This window comes from Etheostoma cragini, chromosome 22 (genome assembly GCF_013103735.1).
Source record: "Etheostoma cragini isolate CJK2018 chromosome 22, CSU_Ecrag_1.0, whole genome shotgun sequence".
Lineage (NCBI taxonomy): Eukaryota > Metazoa > Chordata > Actinopteri > Perciformes > Percidae > Etheostoma > Etheostoma cragini.
In genome coordinates, this window is record NC_048428.1 from 3,773,862 (window position 1) to 3,782,944 (window position 9,083).

The 9,083-nt window shown below is 39.7% G+C and overlaps 1 long non-coding RNA gene across 1 annotated transcript in view; it reads right to left on the reverse strand.

Annotated features, from left to right (window-relative positions):
• Positions 1-207: 207 nt before the first annotated feature.
• LOC117938216 overlaps positions 208-9,083 on the reverse strand; it is a 9,880-nt gene continuing 1,004 nt past the window's right edge. Inside the window, exons 2-3 of the long non-coding RNA XR_004655352.1 lie at positions 5,070-5,073; positions 208-220 (exon numbers count right to left, since the gene is read on the reverse strand). This is a non-coding gene — a long non-coding RNA (uncharacterized LOC117938216). The remainder of the gene's footprint in view (positions 221-5,069; positions 5,074-9,083) is intronic.

Here is a 9,083-nt window from a genome sequence, read left to right on the forward strand (position 1 = left end):
TATCTTATGAACAGGTGGCATCTTGTATGGCAGCCTCGGCCACAGTGTATGAATGTGTGTGAAGAGTGAAAAGGTTCCTCTACCACGTATGTTTAATTGCTTTGAGTAGTCGTTAAGACTAGAAAAGTACTATATAAATACCGTCCATTGAAATTACAGGATAGAGTGTCCTTTCTTTCACAACAGGCATTCTATTTTAGTCTTTGGATTGTAATAAAAACTGTTGAGAGTCCATTCAGCTTGACACATATCACACATAGCATATGAACAATTCCAGCCCAGATACATAACACATTTGCAATGTTCATCTTTTCACATTTAGACTCACTATTACCTCAAATTTGTCATAAAAACACATTTTACAAGCAATCCTTCTGGCTTTCTCCTTGACATGAGCAGGTGGGTGCGTACTGTAAACACATTACACACAGTATTAAACTTATAAGCAAACACAACAAACTCAGCCTTTGGCGCCTGGATAGCTCCAACTGTCATGTGTATTTCTGTGAATGCAAAACAGGGTTAGAGCTTATTTCTCCCTTTTCTCTTCATTTGCTTCATTACTTCATTTCTCTTGAGAAAAAGCCTCACACAAAGTCTCAGATTTTCTCAAGTATGGTGCCTCTGGGTGCCCAGATGGCTCAGTCGGTAGAGCGCGCCCATATCTAGAGGTTTACTCCTCAACACAGCAGCCACAGTTTTGACTCTGACCTGTGACCCTTCGATGTATGTCATTCCCCATCTATCTCCCCTTTCATGAACGTAGCAGTCCTCTAGAATAAAAGCCTAAAATGCTCCAAAAAATCATCTTTAAAAAAACAAAATAATCAGCATTTGCTTTTTCTCGGCTTTGGTGATGTTAGGCTATTTGAACATAAGCTTCAGAAGCCTAAACTTAAGCAACTTGAACTTGAGCTCATGAGACACATTTGTGTCATTTCAGCCTCATTTTGGTTTCTCTCATATGTATGTTACTCCTAAATTTCACTAGGAGAAATAAATGAGACAAAGCAAGTTACAGCAGGCATAGTTGAGACTTAAGAGAGATACCTTGCTCAGTTTCATTAAAGGAATCGGACGAATTAGCAACAAAACAATGTGCTGTTAGGAAACATTACTACTAACCTGGAAAAAGTTTTTAAAAGTAAGTGAATACAGCATGACCGCCACTCCAGAATGTGTATAGTGGAAACACTGACAAAGCAACATACAAATATACACCTACCCACATACAGATAAAGTCAGTATACAAAATCTGCATGAATGCATTCATCATCTTAGCTCACAACATAGTCAGCTTACTGTTCAGGGCTACTATTACAGAGGGGACAAAACTCCTGCTGAACCAATCTCTTTTCCATTAGAGACTCCTGTATATCCAGCCAGATGGAAGTAACGTGTTAAGTAAGGGTTGATTGGGAGATCAGTGTCATTTGCTAGGCATGTGACGGCTCTGAGATTTATATGTCAGATATTGGGCAGATTTTGATTGTGTGTGTGATGCTAGTAAGCACAAAACAAGCAAACAGCAAGCAGACAAAGTTAGTTCCAAAACAAGAGTGAATCTGGGGTTGGTTTCCCAACATTGTACATTCCGCAACCAACAAATTTCAGCCTTTACACAATTACACGATTGATCAATTAAGATGATGTTTGACATTTTCTGCTTCCTATTTGCTGTTAATTTTCAGTTTAAAATCATTATCAACTGAATTCTTTTGAGCTTTGACCCTATTTTTGACAATATGTTAACATTTAACTGTGGTCGGTGACTGTAACTGGAAGAAACCGGTCAAGTCATTCAAATCTGGAAGTTTGCAGCTAATCTGCCAATCTCACTTGTGCGAGCCTTTGTGTGGGAATGTGGGACATGCTCAGAGTGCAAAAACTATGAATTTAGCAAACAAACATAGAGACAACACAACTGTGTCTTTGTTTGTCACTGCACATCATTCATGGTTGATTTGAAATCTGAGAGAGGACCAACAGACAGATTTCTAGATTTACACATTAGAAGTATGTATTAGCAGTCCCACTCCCCAACCCCACATTCCTTCATGTGACTATCCACAGAGCCCTTCAGGGGAGCCTTTAGGAAACCCATCCCTCATTTTCCCCTCTTAATAAGGGGCAGCATTTTATATGGCCATGACAGAAGGTTTGTGTTAGCATCATTAGTGATAGCCACGGTCCCAACCGCCACTGCAACAACCACACTACCCCTGCTCTGAGCAACACCTGGGACTCATTCTGACCTAGCAGGCCTACCAGGGTTGTACATGGCCAGAGTCAGAGTGGCTGAGTGGGAATACAGGCAGTAACCACTGTAAAATGCTGACTCATGTTTTGACATGTTGCTGCAGTATGGACACATGCCAGATTGGATTAAGATGGATGCTTCTGTCAGCTGGGAAGCAGAGAAACAAAACGGTCAAAATTTGGTATATGGCTGGACCATGTATGATGAATAAGCCTAATTGTGGCAAAATTGTTACAGGGATAGTCTAAGTCTACTTTCCCGCCTGTGTGATCACCTGCCCCACCCTAATGTCTTTTACATGTGTCTAATTGTCTCCCTGCCTCCCTTAGTATAACCCCTTTCTCACAAGCTTTACTTGCTAGATCAGCTTGATCCCTAGTGTCAACGTTCCGGAATCATTTTGTGTTTTGTAGTGAGTTTGTGACCCATTGCCTGTTTCAACACTGCCTTTGCCTAAGCGATTTTCTGCCTCTGCCTTTCCTGACTTTATCTCATTTTTAGACCTCTGCCTTGCAGAGTAACACTATTACCTGGTTTTGAAATAAACTCATTTACTCCTTCTGGAGTCGTGCATTTGAGTCCATACTTCTTGTGCCTTGAAAACTTGTTCAACAAGCATGAACATGTACTGAAGACATGTAGATATACTATATTATACTATATTTTAATCCGCTCCGCTGCAGTCTCTCATCCACTGCCATTGTGTTTTACTCAAACACAGCGTGCTAGCTAGGCTAATGAACTGTTTTTCACATATCTTAATTAAATTCTTGTAAACTCAGGTGGTGACTGAGACTAACCATCCCCTCCTCCCTCTAGCAGCAACTACATCCACAAAATAATTATTATGCCCGTCAATAACTCAACGGAACTTGGAGTGAAGGTGTCCAGTATCGTATTTACTTCAGCAAAGAGAGGACAGAGGACAGGATTAATGACTAACAGTGACTGATGTCTGTGACAAATTTCTTGAATCTTCATTATTTCATTATAAAAAAACAGTTAGTTTCCGCCAGAAAGTGAAACTTAAAGGATCATTTTGGCATTTTTCAACCTGAACCCTATCTTTCCATGCATTGGTGTATAAGTGACTGTTGTGAACAAGCAGTGTTGAAATTGGTCCAGAACTGGGCGTGAACTCTGTAACCATAAACCTCAAACTGAGCTGCAATGTAATCACATAGGGAAAATGTGTATCCACAATGGTGCTGATTTTGCCGCTGACAAGTGTCTGACAACATATTGGAAAGGCTCCTTAGAGAAAAACTTTTTTGTTAAAGAGGAAAGTCCTTTTTGTTTCAGAAAAATTCCCAAAACATTGCTTTTAGCGTGCATTAAATGGCTAAATTAAGTTTTTTTTTCAACCAAACCAAAGTGGAGATTGTTGACTTTGACAATGAAATCACTTTTTATTTAAATTTAATCCGGTGGGTTTGGCGAAAGTAATTTTGGGGCTGTTTAATTTTGAACACAAAGGACAAATCTTAACAAAAAAAAGGTCGGCCTCTGTAGGAATCATTTCCATAATGTTGTCATACACTTTAAATTATAACCTGGTTCCACTTTCATTCATGAAAATAGTAAATTATGTCAAATTTGAACAGAGTTGACATTAAATTGCAGCTGTGTCAAATTACATGAAGGTGGTTTTAAATCCCAGTGTATCATATCATATCATTACAAGTTTTTTTGCATTGGTTTTGTAGCAGAATGTACAGGTGCATCTCAATCAATTACAATATTGTGGAAAAGTTAAGAAATTCAAACTCATATTATATAGATTCATTACGCCCAAAGTGAAATATTACAGCCTTTATTTGTTTGAATTTTGAATTTTGAATTATTACGGCTTGCAAGGAAGTAATTATTAAATGTAATTAAGCTGACACTTTTATCCAAAGTAACTTTCAATAAAGTGCTTTCACCTTGAAGGTGCAAACTCCAGACAACAAGTAGTAAGTGCAAGTACATTAGCTTTAACCCTTGTGCGTTGTTCGGGTCTGTTGCACCCGTTTTCATTGTTTTCTCAATGAAAAATTATGCTATTTATTTTTCTTATAACTTAAACTCATTGGCCTTGACTCATTTTCTGTAAACAACATATATAAATAATTTTCAATGACTGCACACAGAACACATAACTTTTACAAATGAGGTGTTATGAGGGGTCTGATGTATTTAATTGTTGGGTCTGGTGTCTCTCATCTTCCACTTGACAATACCGATACATTTTTGATGGGATAATGTCAGGGGTGTTTGCTTGCCAATCAAGTTTCTCATGGTAATTGAACCAGGTATGGATACTTTTGGCAGTGTGTGCGCATCTGCACAAAGCTTGTCAGCAGAAGGAAGCATGACTGACTGACTGTGGAAACTTCATGCTGAATTCCAAGCAACTTGGATTCTGTGCCCAGCCACTCTTCTCCAGACTCTTGATTTTCAATGGAAATGGTACATTTTCTTTCATCAGAAAAAAGGATTTTCGACCACCGAGTGACAGACCAGTTTTTTTTCTCCTTAGCCGAGTAGACGCTTCAGACATTGTCTCGACAGTTGTAGATGTCCTGGATACGTCTGCGCGTGGTGTTTCTCGATGCACTGACTCCTGTCTCAGTCCACTCCTTGTGAAGCTCCCCCAAATTTTTTAATGGCCTTTGCTCGACAATCCTCTCAAGGCTGCGATTATCCCTGTTGATTGTGTACCTTTTCCTACCAAACTTTTTACTTTCACTTAACTTTCTATGAATATGCTTTGATACAGCACTCTGTGAACAGCAAGCTTCTTTAGCAACGACCTTTTGAGGCTTACCCTCCTTATGGAGAGTGTCAATGACTGTCTTCTTCCCAACTGTCAAGTCAGCAGTCTTCACCATGATTGTAAAGCCTAATGAACCAGACTGAGAGACCATTTAAAGGCTCAGTTTTTAAATTAATTATCTGATTAAAGTGTGACACTTTGAGTCTACATATTGAACTTTTTCACAGTGTTTTCTGAGATGCTGAATTCTGAGTTTAAATGAGGTGTCAGGCTGAAATATTTCACTTTGGTTGTAATGGGCCTGTATAATATATGAAAGAAATTACTTAACTTTTCACAATACTCTAATTTATTTAGGTTGCACCTGTACATCCAAATTTTCTGAAAAGGAAAGACATACCTGTACATTCCTACTCTGAAGTAACTGCCCTTTTTCAGAGTGTATGGATTCGGGACTTTGATGGTCCCCATAGGATTTCCATGCATTCATGTGGCTGTGTAACCCCTTTTCCCGATCCTTCAGCCTGCTCCCCTTCCTCCACCTCCCCTCACATTCCTGCATTTCACTGCCATAAACAACTATTACTTTAATGGTTACAAAAATCATTAAAGAAGAAACATCTGTGCGCCCACTGCAGCCAATCAGGAGAGGCAAAGCGCAGCCGAGTCTGGGAAGGAAGACTGTGGTTGGCTGCCGGAAGAGCTTGCACCTTGTTAAGTCCCTCCTACTACCAAGAATGCTCTTTATAGTCTGTTAGGCGAGGGGAAGAAGCAGTGGGATGCAGCCGGGGAAAAAAGAGGTGGGGGATTTAGCAAAGACACACCAACACATGGAAATGGTTAGTATCTTGTGATGGCTGGCAGCAGCACTCTATTTCTCTCTCCGTTAATTTGGGCCTCTTTACTGTTTAAGGATTTAACTGGAAATTGAGGTGGAAAAGTTTTGCGAAAATAAAAAAGGAATAAGTAGCTGAGGGCAAGGCCTAATTGCAATAAGCACAATGTAACTGTGATGAATTCCTACAAGGATTGTCCTCTGTGAACTAACTCTGTTCTTAACTTATCAGTTATAAATTGCCAGGCAGACTATGTACTTTTGTTTTGTGGGCTTTCCCTATGGATGCATTCAACTATACAGCCTCTGCCACGCGCCGACTCTAGATGTAGTAGTATAGATCTCATAATTACAGGTGTAATGCTTGAGCTTTTTGAATTAGGTCTGGGCCTGCACTGCTAACACATAATTAATGACATTGGGAGCTATAAGGGAATGCTGGGAGTCTTGAGAGTCTTGTGTGGCAGACCCTCAAATTGTATTAATCAAGCAGATGCAAGAGCTATTAAATCTAAGTGATCGTGTAAAACTGATGTAATCTATCAAACTTGGAAAGTTCTATGTGTATGCATGTACTGCTGTACTGCTCTCACTCAGCCCAGATTGAGTGTGACATGTATCAGGCGCAGACCCTGGTCCTCACTCTGTGCGTCCCCATGGCCCTCAGATGAAAGCGTTTTCCACCATGCATTATGTGCATGAAAATAAAACACACATTGTGTAGTCACATCACCAAAAGGCCAGAAATGCATCCGGCGTGCACAAATAATGTGGTATGCTGTTGGTTTACTGAGCGTACCGCAGAGCCAAGTGCGAAAGACATTGTGAAGTCTGAATAAAACACCTTGCATGCTACCTCAGTCCAAGGTGGATGTGGAAGTGGTGTTCATTTTAGCAACTGCTTTTTTCAAAGTAATTTCTGCTGGTGAGAAAAGCGCAGGGGGACAGGGTGCGGAAGAGCAGTTGTGCAAGTATTTATGTCTGGCTGCATACCCTGGCTGGTATCTATGTTCCTACGTTGCTGGCTCCAGAGTTTCCTGATCTGTCTACTGGGATTCAGATGACCAAACTGAAAGCCGGCTGGAACATGGCCGCTGCTTGGACTTACATAAACAGATCATAAAAAAGGCTCTTCAGTCTGACTGTGGGAGCCGAGTGGAGCTCAAGACTCCCAGTTTATGGATTAGAGTTGGAGCATGCAACACTTCAGCTGTGCCCTCTCTGAGTTGGGTCACATCCAAGAGTTGGAGCCGAGTTTCAGTCTGTTTAAACATCTCTACAATCACTCACGTTTAATAGAAATGGCAGCAAGTTAATTGAATGTGGGGAAATTCACCGGGTCACTGCAACAAGGAGGCGGTCCAGGACATGTTGCATCAGCTTGGGAGTCACAGTTCTCTGTGTTTAAGTCTTACATGTAGAGTTAGAAATGTTGGCTGTTCTCACAAAGTTACGACAGTCTCCACACAACATGGCAGAGGTGTTGGCACCAGTACCGCAAGCTTGGTGACAGCTCTCCTTGGCTCCGCTGACCTTGGTCTTGACTCACATAAATATTATGAAAGTCTGTCTTCTTAATGAACTAATTCTTCTGTTTACAATATGCCTCCTGGAAGTGACTGCAGTGTGGTTTGGAGGCCTTGACTATTGATGCTGGCACAGTAAGGTGTAAAAGTTGCACATGGCATGCCATGTTCACTTGTGACTTTCATAGACACGTGCCACCATTTTCTTAGCTTATGTTTGAAATATGGCAATTTAGCATTGTGTCTGTAGTTATGGGAATTACAGGAACAAAACAACATAAACACTGAAACGCAGGTCTCCTTGCAAATGAAAATGTGAATTTATGAAGGATTTACTTGTTCTGGTATGACCAGTAGGTGGCTGTTAGAAAGTTTGAAACTTTGAATAGATATTGCTTTGTAACTGACATCACTGGGTTACTTTGTGACTTGATGACTACTTATACTACTGTAACTTTCTATTTTTAGTAGTAGAAAACTCTATAACAAATACCATAAATACCATTGCAGCTGCTTTAAAAATCATCTCATCTTAGATGGTAAGCTATTGAACTGATTATTTATCAAACCACTACCTTTATTTTGTGTATGTTATTCATGTCCACAAGTAATCCTGCAGTGTTTTTAATCCACTTGCTGTTTTTGTACAAATAGTATGAATCTTTTAAGCTCAGACAATTGTTTTATTTTGCTTCAATCTAAATGCTGACCCATCTTCATAGAAGTGTTGGTAATTGTTTACAAGTTACTTAGGAGTCAAGTTTTATCATTTTGACTACCCCTTATATATTTAATATGGTTGACTTCCACTGTTCAAGCGTTGTGTATTATCTGAGGAACTGCCTGTCTGGTAAACAGGACAGAGCAGGCTGGTTTATAATTATTAGTTCAAGCGGTGAGAGTCAAAGAAGCAATAGAACATGATTAAGTGAAGGAGCTGTGGCTGTAAAGTTTGTTTCAGCCGCTCATGGATGAAAAATAACAGTTAAATTAGTCGGGGCATGGGAACATGTCTGTGCTCCCTGTAATGATTAAACCCCTGGTTTGGATAACCAGTAGACATACACATCCATACAGCCATCATAACTTGAAGAGCAGAAACATCTGCAGTGCACTCTGTATCATATAATAGGCTTCAAGGTGGGTGATTTAGTGTACGTAGCAAGCAGCACAATGTGAGTTATATACCAATTATCTACACTGCTAAACAGCACAACATTTCAGGACATGGAGCTGAGTAAGAAGAATCCATGTAGAGACATGTTTCTCATAAACATCGTAATAATTAATGCAAAGCAATAGTCTGGAACAGAAAATTAAATCTTGCATTAGCTCTCACTGGTTTCCACAGTAATAGTACAGGCATTATGCAAAAAACTTCAACTGATTTAGTCGAAAAATTCTCCTTTATAACGTATAATAAAGTATTGAAAAATACTGAAAGTGGGGATGCAAGTTTCCTATTGAAGCCCATGTTAAGGGTTAACTGCCATTTTTTTCAACCTGGATCCCATTTCCCCACAAACTCAGAAAGTATTGCTTTAATCTACTACATTTACCAAAAACACTGAGATAAATCGTGGCAGATTTCTCTTTACATTCATAATTATGTATGACTTGCTAAATTACTGCACTGTAAAACCTGATGAGTTAGTTCAACTCAAACCGTTTGAGGAAACCGATTGCCTTGAATCATTTAAGTTT